This window comes from Ambystoma mexicanum, chromosome 8 (genome assembly GCF_040938575.1).
Source record: "Ambystoma mexicanum isolate Mex_15411 chromosome 8, UKY_AmexF1_1, whole genome shotgun sequence".
Taxonomy (NCBI): Eukaryota; Metazoa; Chordata; class Amphibia; order Caudata; family Ambystomatidae; genus Ambystoma; species Ambystoma mexicanum.
Genome location: NC_090929.1, coordinates 729,443,020 through 729,461,690, shown reverse-complemented (window position 1 = coordinate 729,461,690; position 18,671 = coordinate 729,443,020). Strand labels below are relative to the sequence as shown.

Below are 18,671 nucleotides of genomic sequence, written 5' to 3'. Positions count from 1 at the left end.
AGATAAGTAACCTATGTTGGAACTGCCTCAATGAAAGAGGAACAATAACTTGCCTAATCTGGTCGTGCCCCAAGACCGAGGAATTCTGGAAAGAGGTATCAAACAATTGACCTTGTTTTGGAAACCATTGCACCGATGAACACTTCCATTTTCATTCTGTGTGATGTCAAACCAGTGCATGATTTGCCAAAAGCAAGCAAATCCTGGTTGTTCAGAGGATGCAGGCTAGTGAAGAAAATAATCCTACGTGCCACGAAATACGTACCTCGAAATCAACCAACTATTGAGCACAGAGGACTGGATTCAAAACTGCTGACACTGTCCACTTTTGAAAGGATGATCTACAGAAATAAAGACGACATGTATACGTTCCGAGCAATCTGGGGTCCCCTCTTAGAGACATGCAGTTAATCTGTGTACTATCAACTAAATAAGAACACCGCCCAAGTGCCACCTACTTATTTGAATGGATCACAGAGGCATTGCTAGGGGGCTGAGGGGGCTATAGCCCCGGGTCTTTTGGTTGTAGCCCCGGATAGAAGCTCAGGAGCTACAACCAAAAGACTAGCTAGCCCCGAGTCTCGACATTCCAGACATTAGTGTAGCGCCTGGTCTTTTCCAGACCTAGCAACACCCCTGATGGATCATATGTTAAATATGAATCAGACAATTGCCCGACTCTTGCCTGATAGAGGCCTGAATAGCTTCTCGAGGATAACATTGATACTCATCCCATTTTTATTTTTAATTGTTCTGCCTCATGGGGTTTTCAACTGATATATTGTCTGGTTATCTACTGTTACGTTATGGATTATGTTATAAAATAACAAATGTTAAATAGGGATTATGCTGGGCCTCAACAAGAGATCACCCATGAAGCAGATGTGGCAATGCCTTCAGACCAAGGGAAACACATAGGTAAACAATCCAGGTTTTCTGGAACACACAATCTGACACTATTCACAATAGGCAGGGCACATTCTGGGAAGCTGTAGAGGTTCTGTGTTGTCTCTGACAAATTATCTCTTTGTGGTTGGGAATCATATGAGTAGCTCCCACCTAGGCCCAGTGCCAGAATATCACCCAAGCCCCCCATCCCAGTACCTTTCCTGATCACCCCTCTCTCCTTGTATTCATCCCCACTTATACATATACTGAAAGATACACCCATCCCAAGCCCCTCTTGCTTTGCTGGAGCTTACTATGGAAGATTACATTCAGGCTCAGGTTCTGACCTAGATGTAGACATTTTAATGGGGCAGAATGGAAATAGCTCCCACATCTGCTGGAACAGAAGGCGTTAGCTCCCACACTGCATTCCAGTAATGCAGTCAGGTTAGTAGAGAGGTCATTTCAGAGCACTTTCTGGTGGAAAATACCCAGCAATGTTACAATGTTGACTCTGGAATGTCTTTCATTTGAGCTTTTGGGAATTCGCATTGTTGCAATGGTTTAAAATTAGGATGAAGCATACATCTTCACCCCAAGGGTTATTAAGCCTGTTTAATTTTGCAATTAAGCTTCTTAAAGATATTTTAAGCTGCTCTACTTTGCTATGTACACTGCCAAGGGTTTTATAATGTGATGACTTTGAATTTTCTTTTCTGATTTCTCGATAACTGGAAGGTTTTATTTGCTTATCTCGATTTGTGTAGAACAGTGTATTTCATTTCTCTAGTATTTGCACTTAATGCATACTGCTTTACTACTACTTGAAGGAATGGAAGTACAATAATTGCAGCTTCTTACCTCGGTAGTTACATCTTCAGGCCAGGCATAGGAAACACCTATAAAAGGAATGACACAACAAAGTAAGGAGAAGCAGTGAATAGGACACCTTCTTTTTGTATGAGGCTTTTGTCTAATTCTTTACAAATACATAACATAAAAGCAGTGGGACACAGAGATCAGACCACTAGGTTTACTGTATCTTATGGGCCAGTACATCAGGCTGGCTGTTCATACAGACCCTTTTGGTGAGAGAGCATTATGTTAGAGGAGGAGTCCTACATGGCTGGCCCTGTAATGGGAACGATCCTAAAGCTCATTGCATCCTTGGTAAATAGAAAGTCATGGATCCCTCTCCAGGGCCACATCACTCTTACGCTGCTGAGCAAAACTCCCAGTGCCGCACTATGATGTAACTGCTTTCATAACCTCAGTTCTACCAATAATGATATTAGGAATGGAAAGACTTCATTGACCCAGGATTCAGGACACTGGGGCCTTCCTAGGAACCTTGTCTTCCATCGTTTGCACGTCTCCTTGGAAAGATTTCAGCGATGTTCATATGGCCATTGTGCAGCTTGTAGTGTGAAATTCACCAATAACAGCAAGTGAAGACTTCCCGATATATGGTGACGACTAGTGGCCCAATCACACCACGCATTGGTATGGCAAAGTGAGAACTGGCACTGCTCAACTGTGACCATATCAAACCCCACACACAGCACAGTTCACTGAGGAGCCCTCCGACAGCTCCTCTGGGCCTGTACCACACGAGATACCATGAGGAGCTGTCACACGTCCTTCATTATTCATGCATTACATGCACACACAGCGTGGTGCAGTGTGTGCATGCATAGCGCAATGCATAGCATAGTGCTTCTTTGAGAGAGCATCACACGGTCTAAGAGGCCAAGTGAAGCTCATTTTGTTAGCAAATATTGTGAGTTTTCTTTGACATGACTAATTGCGACCAATCATTCTTCGAATCCCTGAAATTGATGCCAGTCGTGTGTGTTATGAGCCAAATGCGTTCTAGGTCAAAAGACCTTTTTAAAAAAAAAATGTTTTAAAAAGATTTAAAAAAGAAACTATTTAGAAAGGCGGTCTTTCTAAATCGGAACTGTTATGCCCCTGCCGCACAGGAGTGCGTGCAGGGGATGACAGGCGGACCGAGATGGGCAGGGGAAGACTGGTTACAGGTAAGTGTGGGTTTGCATGCTTGTGTGTATAAAAGAGGACAGTGTTTGTGGTGGGGAGGGGGCTGGGGGAAGGAGTGTGTCTGCCTGTGTGTGTGTTTCGGAGTGTTTTGGTATGTAAGGGGGTGCTGGGCAAAAGGTGTGTGCGAGTAGGAGGCGAGGTTGGGCTAGTGGAGAGGTTGAAGGGGGTTTTGGGGTTGAAACCTCTGGTTTCAAAGGGCAGAGGCAGAGGTATTCAAGTGTTTTGAATATTAAAGGCCGCCCAAAATTGGGCGAAAAAAATCTGACCTATTTTGGTGCGAGATTCGAGATAAAGACATAGAACCGCCAAATGCATCCATACGACTTTGCCTGCACCCAGGTGAGAGGTAAAAACAGGCATCATTGCATATGAAATGACACACAAGGCAGTACATTGGCTCTGGGTAAAAGTAGAAATAAATGTTCAATGAAAATGCAGACAGTGTTTTTATAAAATCAAAGAAAAGGAAGGGAAAAGTCAAATGTATATTTTTTTTATAAGAACTTGCCTTAGTTACTCAAATAAAAAAAAAGGTGCAAGAAAAAAGTGAAAAATATACAGACATTTTTAGAAGAAGAATTTTGTTCTTGCTTGAAGTACTTGCCAAAAAGGCTACCTCTAAAGGAGCATGAATAACAGTGCATCTGGTCATTTGGCAATCAGAGGCAATTTTAAAAGCTCTGTTACAATGGACACCTCATAATATACTGGTGGAGGCAAGTGCCCCACAAGTAAATTGGGATGTGGGCCATTTTTGGGCATTTGGAGCTCAGATCTGAGAGATGTATAGAAATGTGCAGTCCTGTCTCCCCCTAGCTCCACTCGCATTGAATTTTTGTGCGCGTCGAGATGCTGGAATCCCTATGGAGTATACTTGTTTTTTCACCTGCAAAAATCAATCACACAGACTCTCAGGGATTAATGGTTTCGCTGCAATCATACACCTTCATGGCGAGGGCATGGACAAGTGATTTTGGGAAGCGGTCCAGATATACACAACTTCTCAAAAATAATCAAAGTTGCATATAGAGTACTACCGGCACCCAAGTGTTAGCAGTTGCGACCCTCTGACTGCAAATTATGTATATAAAAGTCTATGCCTCTTTAAAGAATAGAACACAAATTCTGTCTAAATCTCTTGTGAGATCAGGACTGCGTGGCTCTAATTTTGGTGCTTATTTTCTAGCAAAGAAAATCAAAGCTTAAATTCAGACATTTATCGGAGTTTGCAAATTAAGAAACTTATGGCAAAAGCAGTGTAAAAGGGAACTTTTGAAAACCTAAACACCAGTGGACATAGCACTACAAGTTTAAACAAATATTTTGTACATTGTTAAATAGTTTTAATTAAATAACCCTTTTTCTAAATTTCTCTGCTTTTCAATGCACTTTCCTAACCAAAACCGCTGCAACATGTGCCCACCTTTCTGTGAGCTGGAACTGCACTATGCATTAGGAGGGCTCACCACAGCTTTACTCAGGCCGTGGAACATTTGAAAGACTGGTCACTTTGGGACACTGTACAATGAACAATGTATTCTCTATTTTCAGAAGGTTTGCTTTTTTGCCGAGAGTTGATGATTACTTCAGCTTTTGTTGCTTGGATAATTTGCAGGTTATAAACCCAGGTCTCAACTAAAGGCTTAATGCTTCATGTAAAGAGGAAGTCACGCCGGCTGCCTGCTCATGGATGGACATTGAACAAAAGAGGTCAATTACTGCTTATTTGAGGATGATGGGGCAGATGGACAACAGCTGTCCTGTTACCCTCTTGTTTACACCAAAACATGTGCACATCGGCTCAGTATGCAAATGGCACACCGAAGGACTGTGTCTCGCACATAGATCAGAATTTATTTGTGTTCCCTTAGGCGAGAAGGTTAGAAAAGGTGACTAATATCGATAGTCTGCCACCAATTTGTGGGAAGCATTTTATTACATGAATTGAATTCGCTAACACGCTACCACTGTCCAATAAATAGTTTGGCTGGTTTTAAGGGAATCATTGATTTGTACACATAGCAGCAAGAAGCCTGCACCAATCATTGTTTCTGCTTTTACTATATATTTGAAAGATGCGACCACACATTTATTATCATCTTAGGGAAATCCAGGCCTCTTATAACAGAGCTTGCTAGGTGTCCTTGAATGTGCCATGGTGGCATTCTGGGATTGGGCAGGCCTGCCTCTTTTCCCAGTTGGCAGGAACATTTCGACCGACCGGAAGCTTCAACAGGTTGCATTCCTGTCTTCTTACTGATAGAGCCAAGAACCCACACTTATGAAGTAGTGAGTGGTTTTGCATGCAATGGCAAATCCTACTTGTTGTAAGAAAGTGATATGTTCCCTTATCTGTCCCTGCTCCTTCTTTGATCCGGTTTCAGAATTACACACAGACCGAACAGTGCAGGGCAAAGCTGTGATTGCTCACGGGAACCTGTTTCACACCCACACACAGTACAGTGTAACTTCCTCTTTGATCCCAAATTCACAGTTACATGCAATGCATCCCTGCCACATATGGGACTGTACCTGACGCCCCTGGCTCGGTGTCTCCTCACAATCTGGTCCCTGCAAAGAGATGGATTGCACAAGAATATTTTACCATTCACATAATTTTCTTGCCTCCAGACAAAGACATTTCAGAATCTCATGTGTAGAATGAAATCAGATCACCAGATATGTGATTCTATTTCACCCGCTATGACTGACTCCCAGAATTATAACTAAAAAATGCTCCACCAGCCTTGCTATGGCCTCTCGAGGCTTCTTAAAATCACGTAATGCATGTCTGCCACCATCCACACCAAAGGAAATACTGCAGGTGTGATCATCTTACAACCAGGTGCATTACTTGCAACCTCTCCCTAATGTTCTCACGGCCCCATCCAGTCCCTCACCCCCCCGCCAAAACACGAGAAACATCACTAATGCCCAATTTAAACACCCCAATCTCCTTTTGGGACCACCATGACATATCTATCACCATGGAGGATTCTAAAAGGGCATCACTAACAATGCCATGCTCCCTTCCCATCCAACCACAAACAGATTTACATTCCCATACAGCACTGACTTTATGTCCTTGAAATCCCTACAAAATGAGATTTAAAAAAAAAAATCCCTCAACATATACTGCTATGCTATATGCAGGTTATTCAAATTCCAGTCTGATGCTGGGTGATGCAGAGGGTGGAACTCACCTAGTGGGCACAGCCTCCTCTTGCTCATTCTTGATGGAGCTAGAAGGAAGAACCAATATGACAGACATTAAGAGTGTGCAGAAACTGGACAAATTCAGTTACATAACTAGGAAGCACCTGTCTGCATATCAGCGGCAATGAGATGCAGTGTCAATACTCTCCAGACACAAATACCCATAATGCTTTGCAGGAATATTAGACATATATGGATGTGCACGGACAGTGATGTGAGGTTAAAGGTAAGGATATGTACAACATTGCTGATTCTACATTAAGAAGATTCCTAAGTTATAGCCATTCCCTCCTTCTTAAAAATGGTTGGCCCAGTCTCAGTCTTTCCCAAAAAGTTACTGAGGGACCTGCTTTATCTTCTTTAAGAGAAACATTAAAGGGGGATTCTCCTCTCAGGTGCATCCTACCTTATTGGTATCTAGGGAGGATGAACAGTCAATGTCGATTCACCATCGACTTGGATGAAATGTACTGACTTCTGTGAGAGAAGGCAACATATGACGTTTCACCATTGAACTGCATTGAATTGAATTGACTTTTGTTAATGTTAAAGGATATTTATACCGCACGCTATCACCACCAAAGTGGTCCCCTGGTGCTCTGGCGGATCTGAAAGGAAAGAGGATATGATGGATTAGTAGGATTGAGCGGGAAAAGTGCAAGAGAGCTGTGATGTGCTGTTGGCAGCTTCAGTTCGGTTAACTGTTCGCTGAGCTTAGGTGTGCTTTTCGGTTGGTAGCTGTCATGTGCTATTGTGGGAGGCTATGTGTGGTTTGTTTTGTTGTTGCAATGTAGTAAAGTGTATGCAGATTGTAGTGCTTTAGAGTTATGGTTGTGTTTGGTTAGAGATTGAGAGGTGTATGCCGAGGGGTGAGATTTCTTTTGTAGGGTTGATTAGTGGCATCACTGTCTAGATGTGACGCTTGATTATCTACACAATTCTATGTAATTTAATTTGAACATGTTTTTATTGGCATTTATATAAGTACAACCATGCATTTCGATTTTCCATATCCAATTCACATCATGCACTTACATCAATGTATTTAACAATAACAGTTAACAACAAAAAAACAACTTCCTACACGTGTCTTTCTGTGTGCCAGTATTATCAGTTAGAGCAAGCACTTCATGGTCTGGGGCTCAGCTTTTCCTTCCCACCCTGCGGTTTCAGGATGGTCATGGTTTGGTTGGGTGCGTTAGGGTGACCGCCCGGTCAAAAGTGAGTGTCCCCTGCCTTGACTGATATGTTCAGGGGGGTTTGTCATCGGATTAGTGGAACATGTCCCAAACCAGCACTTTCTAGGCCGCACACTTATCATTACTGTCGGGCTCCAATCTGCTAGGCCCTTCCATCCACACCTCAGCATATTGTGGCCCCCCAGCAGATTTTCAGGCCATGGCGATAGTTCTCTAGGCCAATATGCAAGCCATGTCCATGAATTTGACCATGTGTTTATATTTGCTTATTCTGGGGTATGCTCCAGGCAAGCATTCCTTCGGTGACCACTCATATCTTGCTATCCCCGCCTCCCTGCAGGCCTGTTCTATGTGCACCCAAAACCCACGCGCACGCCCCCAGAACATGTGTATTAGATCTGCTTCCCCACCCTCGCACCATGGACATTGTGGACTCACATCTTTATTGAACGTAGCTATCCTGTGCGGGATCATATATGTGTGTTATAGCACGTTCAGTATCAGCTTGAAACTATGGTTTTTCGATACTTCTTTGGGGTACCCCAGTATCCTTTCCCATTCCTTCTCCGTTATATCCGTGCCCAAGTCTTTTTCCCATTGCTCTTTCAGTGCTATACCCTTGGGGTTGGGTGTATCTATTAGCATGCTATACAGCATGGATAGCGGACACCATCCATCGCTCAAGTTATCCATCAGGGTCAACAATGGGTCCTCTGGTGGTTCCTCCGGCCAACCCTCCCACTTTTCTCTGGCTGCCTTTCGGACTCTTTGGTACCAAAAAAACTGCCTGCCTGGCATCTCCTCCTTTTCCTGCTTCGAGTCAAACTCCCTGAAGACCCCATCTTCATACACATCACCCCATGTGTATATTCCACAACTCTCCCATCTCCCACTACCGCCAGGTCTGTGCTACCTTTGCATGTGTCTCCACTATCGGCACCTCCGGTGAGTAGGGGTTTACAAGTTTCAGCAAGGCTAGTGTTCTCCGCAATATCTTCCTTCCCAGTACCACCACCAATGGGGTGTGTTCCAGACCGCCTCGCGTTACCCACAGTACTTCTATTAGTTTAATAGGAGCCACCAGTTATTGTAACAGTTCAGTTCCTGAAGTGTGTTTGTCCGCCAGCCATTTAATCATGTGGCTGAGTTGGGCTGCCAGGTAATACCTTTCAAGATTTGGCAATTTCACCCCTCCCTTATCATACGGCAGTTATAGTGTTCGAACGAAAGTCTATGGCGGGCCGTGCCCCCCCAAAATTTCTCGGAGCAGCGCTTCCAGTAAGAGGAAGGACGACGCCTTAACAAAGCAGTGCACATTGTTGAAGAAGTACAGGAATCTCAGCAGGATAATCATTTTGGTGATGGCTACCCTGCCCAACAGTGATAGCGGCAGTTTAGACCAGAATTTCATGGATTTCCTTAAACTCTTCACCACCATTGCCATATTATGTTTGTGTGTCTGTTCTGGTGTATGTCTTATGTTTACCCCTAGGTACTTGAACGAGTCCAGCTCCCAACTGAGTCCCACCACGGGAGTTCTCCAACACTCCTCTCCCTTAGCCCACTATCGGGAATATGCAGGATTTGGTTCTGCTGAAGCTGATTCCAGACACTCTTGCATAATTATCCAATATGTCTAAGATCACTGGGACATTTAGATGCGAATCATTCATGTATAATAACACGTCGTCCGTGTAGAGCGATAGCAAGTGTCCCACTCCTCCGACACAGATACCAGCATCCAGGTATTGCTTCCTGAGGTATATTGCTATCGGCTCCAGGCCCAGCACATATAGCATTGAGAACAGCGGGCAGCCCTGTCTAGTCCCCCCCTCTTTATGTCCCAGATCAATTACACCGTTCTCCAAGTTTTTACCCTAGCTATTGGGTTCCGTATACAGTATTTGTACCCATTTTAATGAATTTTTCCCCGAAGCAAAATTCCTTTAGTGTCACCACCAACCACTCTCAATATATTGAATCGAACGCTTTTGTTGTGTCCAGGGAAAGTATAGCATATTTTGCCTGGGATCCAGCTGTTGTGTTGCAGTCTTTCATGTCATTGTAATGATTTTTACAGGAGAAAGGGAGTTAGGGTGATTCTCCATTGTCTTTAAAGATGTTGCATTTACTTATACAGGTGAAAGTATAAAATAGCAATTCTCGACTGACTTGCTTTATATAGTACTGATTTGTCATTGGGAAAGTGGTGAAAGTTTACCCTCCATTGCCAAGCACAACATCATATTTAGTCCCATGGCAGACAATATAAGCAGTCTTCACTGATTTGTAAAACAACCACTCTGCAAGAAAATGCAAAAGATTATTCTATGGTGTGTGGCATACCCCAATCATGTTTGTAAAAAATTTGTGTTATATAACCAAATGTTTGGAATTTAGTTGTAAAATGCTTTTTCAGCTGCTTTCATAAATGTTGGCAAGGGCTCCCTAGTGCCCGTAGCAGAGGCCTAGCCCCAGACAACCATGTTGATCTGTAAGGCTATTCTCTCCTTCATTTTCTATAAAATATTGCATTCACTGGTTGTTCAACCATCTATCAACTAATGTGGCACTATTATGCTGGGTTTTATGAAAATAAATATTATGAATTCTAAATCTTCGTAAGTCCTAGTACACTCAGGAAGCATGACATATTTTTCAGATTCCTGGCTGTTGGCATAAAAAGAAAAATACAACTGGGAAATAACCTGTTTTTATATTGTGAACATCACATAGATGGAATGCACATTGTGAGGAATTGGATGATGTCATCACTCCTTTCCCGGAGGTAGCCTCTCCTCATGTGGCCAGGGGACTGGCTATGCGAGGGAGGAACACATTAGGGGAGGCAACCCTCAGGGGGCAGTGAGACTTTATCGGACGAGTCCTGGTATCTCCCTTAACTAGTTGAAAAGAACAACATAGGCCCAACATCCCTGCCCTCTAGATTATTTGGTAATATCAGGACAGGATGTCTTTATGAAGATCAGAACTCCCCAGTAGTTCTACAATACTACGTGATATATTGTAAAGTCAAACAGGAAGCTTAATTCATAACCAACAATAAACTTGTCTCTAATCCCCAGGTAAAGCCATCCCAAAACATTGAGACGAGGAGGAGGGCGAGAGTAAGAGAGATCAAAGAACCTGAGAATCCAACTACGCGGTCTAGTAGTTGGAATATTACAATTGATGCCAGGAACCTTAAAAGCCAAGAAGGCGAAAGAGAATGAGAGGTACTTGACAGGAGCAGGTTGCTCCCGTTAGATCCAGAGAAGACTCAAAGAAGGCTAGGCTGCAGAGAAGACCTGACAGACTGCAGGAGCAACCGCAGGGCTACAGGAGCTTGCAGCGCTCTGGGAAACGCTGTTTCCTGAGCACCGAAGAACCAGAGGTCTGCCAGGGTGAAGTCAAAGACAGCAGGTGGCTGTCAGAGGACGCCGGAGACCAAATGGGAAGGCAAGCAAAAGCGAGGCATTCCGCGAAGCATCAGGAAGTAGCAGCAACAACCGGGCAGTGCAAGGAACGCTGATGTGACTACCAGAAACCGGGGAGCCCAGTGGGAAGAGGTGGGAGTCCAGGTCGCTTCACGGTGAATATCACAGATCCCGGGAAAGCTTTAAGAGACTATTTGAGTGGGCGTGAAGCCCTGTGAAGTAAAATAAACTAGCAAATTGCCAAGCAGAGGGTCGCTGACCCACTTGATGGGGAAAGCATGAAGAAGGTTGCTGCTTGACATTGTGTGAGTCTGGGCCCACAGCCAGATTGAGAAAGAGAAGAGTTGTGTTGTACAAAACTCCTGGCAGTAGAGTACACCAGGCATTTGCAAGTCTGGGACCCACACCCAAGTTGTATAAAGAGTTATGTGACAAATGTCCTGGCAAGAGAGTATACCAGGTGAAGAACAGATCTGTGAACCGCACCCATAAAGAAGTTGTGTTGCATAAAAGTCCTGGCAGGAGAATATAGCAGGCATTTGTGAGTCTGAGACCCGCACCCAAATTGTGTAACTTTGAAGAAGCGAATCCCAAACAATATGAATGCCCTTAGGGGTTTGAATTGCAGTTGTGGGACTTTGAAAGAGAATCCAAAGGAAGATTCATGCCCTTAGAAATTTGAACTGCATTACATGTGGGAAGGACCTGGCGAGGGGAGTCATTTCCACGGGGGTGAATTGCAACACCAAGAGGGTTATCCTCCTGGGCTACAAGGAACTTGGTTATTCTTTTGACCTTTTGTTTTTGCTGGAAAGAAACCCGGCGAACAGAGACATTCCCAGGAATTGTGAATACCATGTAAGTGGAAGCCTTTTTGTTGGAGTTGTACCTTTTGTTGAACTTTAACATTTGTGCTCTTTTGGAACCAAAGACATTGCCCTTAGTTCCTTATAGTTACTTTTAGAATGAGAGGGCAGGATAGGATTTCAGACCCACAAAATGTTTGCTTTGGACGACATCTCGACACAGGACAGGCCCTTAGTTTTTAGTTGAGGAGAAAAGTTTCTGCCAAGCACATGGAGTCCTATGTGTCCGTTTCTCATTCCTGGTTCCTCACAATATGGTTATTCAAATAAAAATGATGATGCTTATATTTTTCTTCTGAAACCCCAAAGCATCTGGCTCATGACCTTGTCTTCAAGAGCTCACTTGGCAAAGTTAGACGTTCAAATAATTGATATATTGATGTATCAGTTTTAAAAATACACAAAGTGGTTATCCACAGCCACATTTAATCTAAAAACAGTGCATAACTCCATCACAATGTAAACTAGGACATTAATAATCATATTTTCAGAATTCATATGAAATATACTTTTAGAACATTATATCTGTATTACCGTAAAATGCATATGTTCACACATGAGCTACATATTGACACCAGTTTTCTTTTGGTGGCTCACGGAACCTACAGTTACTGCACTGTAACTGGCCCATGTTTACAATTATGCAATTTATAAGGCAAATGCCTGGTATATTCTCCTGCCATAGGATGCATGCAAACAATGTTACAGAAGAAAATGGATATATAAGCACAAAAAGCAGTTCATGACTACCTCTAATATGGGAGGGGCAATCTTAATATAAAAAGTCAAAACCATATGGGAAAGAGGTCAGATATTTGGTTTTTTTGCAAGCAGGCAACTTAGACCATTCAACAGAGACAATCTATGCCAACTTCCCGACAGGGAGCTTAAGAATACCTATGGAAGAGGACAGTCCACCCTGAAAGTCAGAAGGGGACACACATCAGATACCCTGTAACCTTGATTCAATGTCTGAGAAGGGGAATTGTATAACTACTGCCGATATTCCAAATCCCCACCAAGCAAATGAGAATATAGGTGTACTAATATCTCTTTTATGTATTTAGTGTACACTTCCTTAGACATTGACTATTAAGGGGGGCATTTACTTCTATAGATTAAAGAAAACAACCTAACTTCCAAGGTTTTGTGCAAAAGCAAATTCCTAACAGAATCTGTATAATGTAGCTGCACCTATTCTGATAGATAAGAGTAGGTTTACGAGAGTTTGCACTGTAGGAAGCCTTTTTAATTAAAACCTGCTCTTAGTATTTAGAACGTTGGGGATGTTAGTTAAAGGAATAGGACCATAGGAGCAAGTGGTTCAAATTGGTTGCCCTTTAACTTGCCTTACACAAACATTTATAATTGTGAACGCAACCTTTCACTTGTTCATTCTTACCAAGAAACAAATACCATTTATTTTTTTAAAAAAACTTGTTTTTATTAAGCATTTCAGTAAACCAACAAAAACCGTTAGATAACCCCTGGCTACATCAATATGGAACACCAGTACAAGAATACAAGAGATTATATCCCACCGCAACCCTTCCCTCCCATTCGCACATGACCTTGCCGGGCAATGGGTATGTAGAGCAATGGTACAGAACAGGACATGGAGTAAGACCAGTTCACAATGACTGACATAGTGGGGTCAGGGCAACCACTGAGGACACCGGGAAAACAAATAGACGATAGGCAACACAAGCGGAAAAACAGGAATCCAGCAACACATTGGAATTACAGTCTCATAACAGCACAGTCACAGTTTAGGAGAACAACTGACCAATCTTGTACAAACGAGGACAATGCATCGTTGGCTATAGCCGACAGTTTTTCATACGTGAAGATGGACCAAAGCTTGGCAAGCCACTAAGCCTTAGAGGGAGTGGGGGAACTTTTCTATTTTTGAGCGAGAGCATGCCTCCCCACCCTCAACATTGCCCCAACCACCCTTGGAAAGACGTACAGCTCAGAGTCAGGCATGGGTGTACCCAAGAGAATCTCCAAGGGAAGAAGGGAAGGGGCCATGCCTACAATATCCCTGACCCAGCTAAGCAGCTCAGCCCAATACACCTGGACAACCGGACATTCCCACCACAAATGATACCAGGTACCACGCTGCGAGCACCTTCTGGGGCACAACGGGGATACACCCTCAATCATCGCAGCCAGGGTAGCAGGAGGACGGTGCCAGGAATGGCGCAACTTGAAGCCATGCTGCATGGCCGAAGTATACAAAGACCCTGAGAAAATAGACCACAAAATCATCCTCCAAGTGGGCTCCTCGAGAGCTATTCCCAACCTTTCCTCCTGTACCGCTTAAATAGCTGCCTACCCTCCAAATTAGCTGTGATGAGGACGTTGTAAATCCTAGAGAGGGAACCCTTCCTAGACTTGGGCTCTACAATGACTCTCTCGAAGGGGTTGAGGGGGCGAGACAAGCTAGCCAGCCACCTGGGGTGGGTGAGAATCCCCTTAAGGCGTAAGTACTCAAAAGCAGAAACCTTGTTGCCCCCCATTGCCTCTGACAGCTGGTCGTGCTCAATGAAGACACCCTGGCTGAAGAGCTGAGCCACCAACTCCAACCCCTTGTCCGACCAAGCCCGGGTATTATGAAACCCCCTAGAGCCGAGGTCAAAAGGAGGGCCCCAGAGGGACATCAGAGGCGAGGGCCAAGAGGAAAGCTGTTTGTTGTCCTTATCTGGCTTCCACGACGCCCACAAGACGGCAAGGGTTGGATGGTTCTTGAGATACAGGGGGAGGGATTTAGGGGGAGCCCACAAAAGGTCCCTAACTTTTTTCGGGTGAGCATGAATGTCCTCAATGTAAGCCCATTAGGTCCCCATATCATCTCTCATATGTTCTAACATCACTCGCAGCTCGGCTGCTTTATGATATAACCTAAAGTCGGGAAGACCAAAGCCCCCACATACTTTCGGAAGCGTTAAGGTTGAGACCTTAACTCCGGCCCTTTTGCCGGTCTAGATAAAATGAAGAACCAGAGCTTGCAAGACCCTAGAGAAGGCTTCCGGGATAACAATTGGGAGAGCGGAGAAGAGATATAAGAGCTGGGGCAGGACATTCATTTTAATTGTTACCATGCGCCCAAACCACGAGAGAGTGAGAGGGGACCAGCGTACCAAATCCCTACTGATTTTTGCCAAGAGCAGAGGAAAATTAGATTCAAATAACTTGCCAGTGTCCCTGGGGATAGAAGCGCCTAAATATGTGGTGGACACCCATTCTATTCTCATTCCCTGCACCTCAGATTTCCCTCTGATTTCTGAATCTCCAACGCCCATGGGCATTATGCTAGATTTAGATATATTGACCTTAAGGCCCGAGAAAGAGTCATAAACTCTAATGAGATCAAAGAGACGGGGAAGAGAGTCATGGAGATTAGTCAAGTAGGCCAGGATATCGTCAGCGAAAAGGGACAGTTTGAATTCAAGTTCGCCACATTACAAACACTATTTTAATGTGATATTTAATTTTCTTAGCTGAGAAAATGTCATTTCTAAATGCAACTTCCAGTTGCACAAAGTCATTTTAAACCCCAATTTTAAAGTATTTGTATTTTCAAACACATCATAGGAATCAATGTACAGTTGATTATAAGGAATCCCTTAAACCAGAAACCTTTGATGCCAACATGTGTTAAATGCTGACTTTTTCAAATTATATGATTACCTTAATTTGCATTTATTGAGGTGGTTTTGTATCTTCTAGATTTTGGATGGTTTCATTAGAGATATAACATTTCTCTTCTTTCCTGCTCATTTATTCTTAACGACATATCAAGAGGGGTGCTGTAGAGCAGCCAAACAAGATGGCTGCTTAACTGTAAAGCTGAGCTCCATGGCACGGATATCCATAAGAAGTAACAGCTAAAACCGAATGCAGCTGGTCGGTATTGCTATTTTCGGCAAGCGGATCACGCTCCGAATGTGCAGCCGCAATCCCAGGCTCCCGGAGACCCTGCTGTGTGTGGCTCAGCTCAGGTGACCACCTGAACCATGTGGGGCCCGACCGGCAGACGAAACGCAGCGAAGACTGCATTGTGACGAGGGCAGGAGGACCCTGATGAGAATCAGTGCTGAGCCCCTTGGGACAGAGGTGAGCAGTGACCTTTTGCACCCATTGAGAGGAATGGGGCTCGGGATGCGTAAGCAGGGACAGCAGTAAATGAGGCATTCACGAGTGGCAGGCTGCAGGAGCTGTGACACCGCTCAACACAACTGGTACCTCCACCATCCTTTATGAAAGGGAGAGTGCTTAATTCGGAAAGTGGAGAGCAGATGGGGATGCTGCCACCTTGTACATGATCCCGCTGTGCAGATGTGCCTGTCATCATGACACAAGCCCTCAGTGCTGAGGACCGACCTCGCTCACATCCATTTGAGTGGAGAGGCGGGACCACCGGCACAGCTGAGGGGTCAGTGGCCAGCACAGTACAGTACGGTGTGAGGGCACTGCTTTAATGAATGGGCATACTTGCATGAGTTGACACGAGGGGCTTCAGAGTACGCTGTCATGAGGCATCAGAGCGTGCCTGGATATACAGGAAGTGATATGCAGGAAGGCAGCACCCAGAACAGTCATTTCTAGCGTGGGTGTGGCAAGGAGTGCGCATTATGCTAGGCAGTATCTACAGGACCTTTCATTGCCCACAGGAGTCTGTGACTGGAGGCCCCCTGCCAGCCAACAAGCCCAAAGTCATGACCAGAGGGGCTTTGAGAGGCAAAAAACAGGCAGCAAGGACACGTTTAGCAAATCCACCCCCCCCCTTAGAGATGGTGAATCATCACATCAGGGAACAGGTGTTCTAGAATGACAGTCAGTGGCTTCACCCTCAGAATTGCAGCAAATGCTAGACTCTATGAATAAAGGTTTTGCAGCTGTGCATGAAAACTTTGATGTCATCACATTGGATGTCACCACCATCCAGGGGAAACTAGCCAAAGAAGTACCGTAGATCAATGAGGCGGAAGAGCGCCTTGGGGCAACGTAATATATAGTGCACGAACTGCAGTTGGCTGTGAGGGCCTTTGCTAAAGAAATTAAGTGATTGTGAGGACTTGGAATCTACTTCCCAGAGGAACAATGTGCGAATCATGGCAGTCCCGGAGAATACCCTTTCTGGCAACATTGGGCAGCAGAAGAAGCACTTCTCAAGCAATTGTTGGATGTCCCAAATTTGTCGCCATTCCTCGCTGTTGAGAGAGCGCATAGAGCATTAACTCAAAAATCAAAACCAGGGGACTTCCCGAGACCAATAATCACAAAAAATGTAAGTTAGCGCGACAAAGATCTCATGTTAAAACTGGCTCGAGACAAGAAGGAATTGCAATTGGGATCTGAAATGATCCAGCTCTTCCCAGACTTCTCCAGCAAGAGTGCCACCGATTACTGGGTGCTAAAAAGTTACACCGGGACCGCAACATCCAATACGAAATGGTGTACCCTGCTAGACTGCGCTTTCAATTCCAGGACAAACTGTATTTTTTCATGGTCCTAGAGCAAATGGTAAATTTGATCAAAGCCAAAATGCTGATCCGGAGATCCGAGGCTGGGTCCCACGACCCGAGGCCAGAAATGGTAGAAGTGAAAATGATGGCTGTTTTGGAGAATGGGTAGAAAGCAATGAGTAAAAGTACTAAACCAAGTAATATGTTGAGCATGTCTACAGAAAGAATGTTACAGTGAAGTGCCAAGAGCGGCGATGGTTAGCCCTGTTGCGTTTGCAACCCAGTTGTTCATGTTTGGGATTGGCCGTGGTTCAGCGTCTAAACAGTTGTGGGATGGGGAGGGTTGTGGAGGTTGTGTTAACACTGCGAGTTGGGGTGGGCAGTGAGAGTGTGGGTGCATCTTAAGAGGAATGCTTGAGATGTACAGTTGATGAAAGATTGGTGGCTTGTGCAAAACATCTATGCTGGAGTTAGATTTGGTGCATTCACACAACTATGCTATATAACTGGTTATGCAGGGAATGACTCAGATTAAAATATTGAGCTGGAATGTCAGGGGGCTGGTAAATTGTGTAAAGACCCAGAAGATTATTTCTCAACCCAACTTCATAGGCGCTAAAATACTCTTACTCCAGGAAACCCAAATATTGCAGCCAGTGGCTCAGTGGGTAGCCCCGACTTGGGGAGGGCATCGGTATTACACTGCACATTTCATTAAGGCATGGGGCATGATGATTTTAATACACAAAGTGCTTCCATTTACCTATCAGACAATTGTGGACGATAAGGGGCAGTTTGTACTATTTCATGGGCTCTTGTGCAAGAGAGAGGTAGTACTGCTCAATTGCTATGGCCCCAATATTGACGGCCCCCGACTTCTACATGGACAAGATTGATCTGCTTTTGGGGTTTCACACAGCTGCCCTCCTTTGGGGGGAGACTTTAATATGATAATGGATGTAGCCTTGGAAAGATCTACTACCGGCCCGCGCAAATTTAACAGTGCAGCAAGTATGATCATAGTGGGGACAAGAGAGCTGAATATGGTCAAGTTATGGTGAGTGCCACACCATGAAGAACAAGGGTTTACTTACTCTGTCTGTGCACGGGATGAATTCTCGCATCGACATGTGGTTCCTTTCCGAGTCCCTATACAAGAAGTGGTTGACTGTATGATATATTCAAGAACGTTTTCTGACCACTCCCCTGTGTAACTGGCACTAAGCTAGTCGGCGGAGGCACAGTCCAGGCCCCAGTAGCGGTTTAAACCAGAGGTGCTTCGGGACCTTGCTTTCACACACAGCCTGCAGGACAGCATTTAATTATTTTTCTCCCAAAATGTAGGCATTATATTGTCTGCAGGAGTTTAAGGTATAAGTTTGTGCGGTGGCTATGTCGACCGGGTTCGGGGTACTGAAGACAATCAGGCGTGAACCAAATTAAGTCGAGGCAAAGCTGAGGGACCTACAAGAGCTTTATGCTAGAGACCCCACCCCATCCGTGCTGACCGAGAATAAGCTCCTAATAGGCAGCTTC

The 18,671-nt window shown here is 44.5% G+C and overlaps 1 protein-coding gene and 1 long non-coding RNA gene across 2 annotated transcripts in view; both read right to left on the bottom strand.

Moving 5' to 3' along the window:
* Window positions 1–6,189, bottom strand: part of LOC138472405 (uncharacterized) — a 67,175-nt gene extending 60,986 nt beyond the window's left edge. Inside the window, exons 1-3 of the long non-coding RNA XR_011268597.1 lie at window positions 6,150–6,189; window positions 5,479–5,517; window positions 1,750–1,787 (exon numbers count right to left, since the gene is read on the bottom strand). This is a non-coding gene — a long non-coding RNA (uncharacterized lncRNA). The remainder of the gene's footprint in view (window positions 1–1,749; window positions 1,788–5,478; window positions 5,518–6,149) is intronic.
* The window catches only part of LOC138472515 (trichohyalin-like), a 1,377,820-nt gene that overhangs the window by 923,335 nt on the left and 435,814 nt on the right, over window positions 1–18,671 (bottom strand). The window lies entirely within an intron of this gene.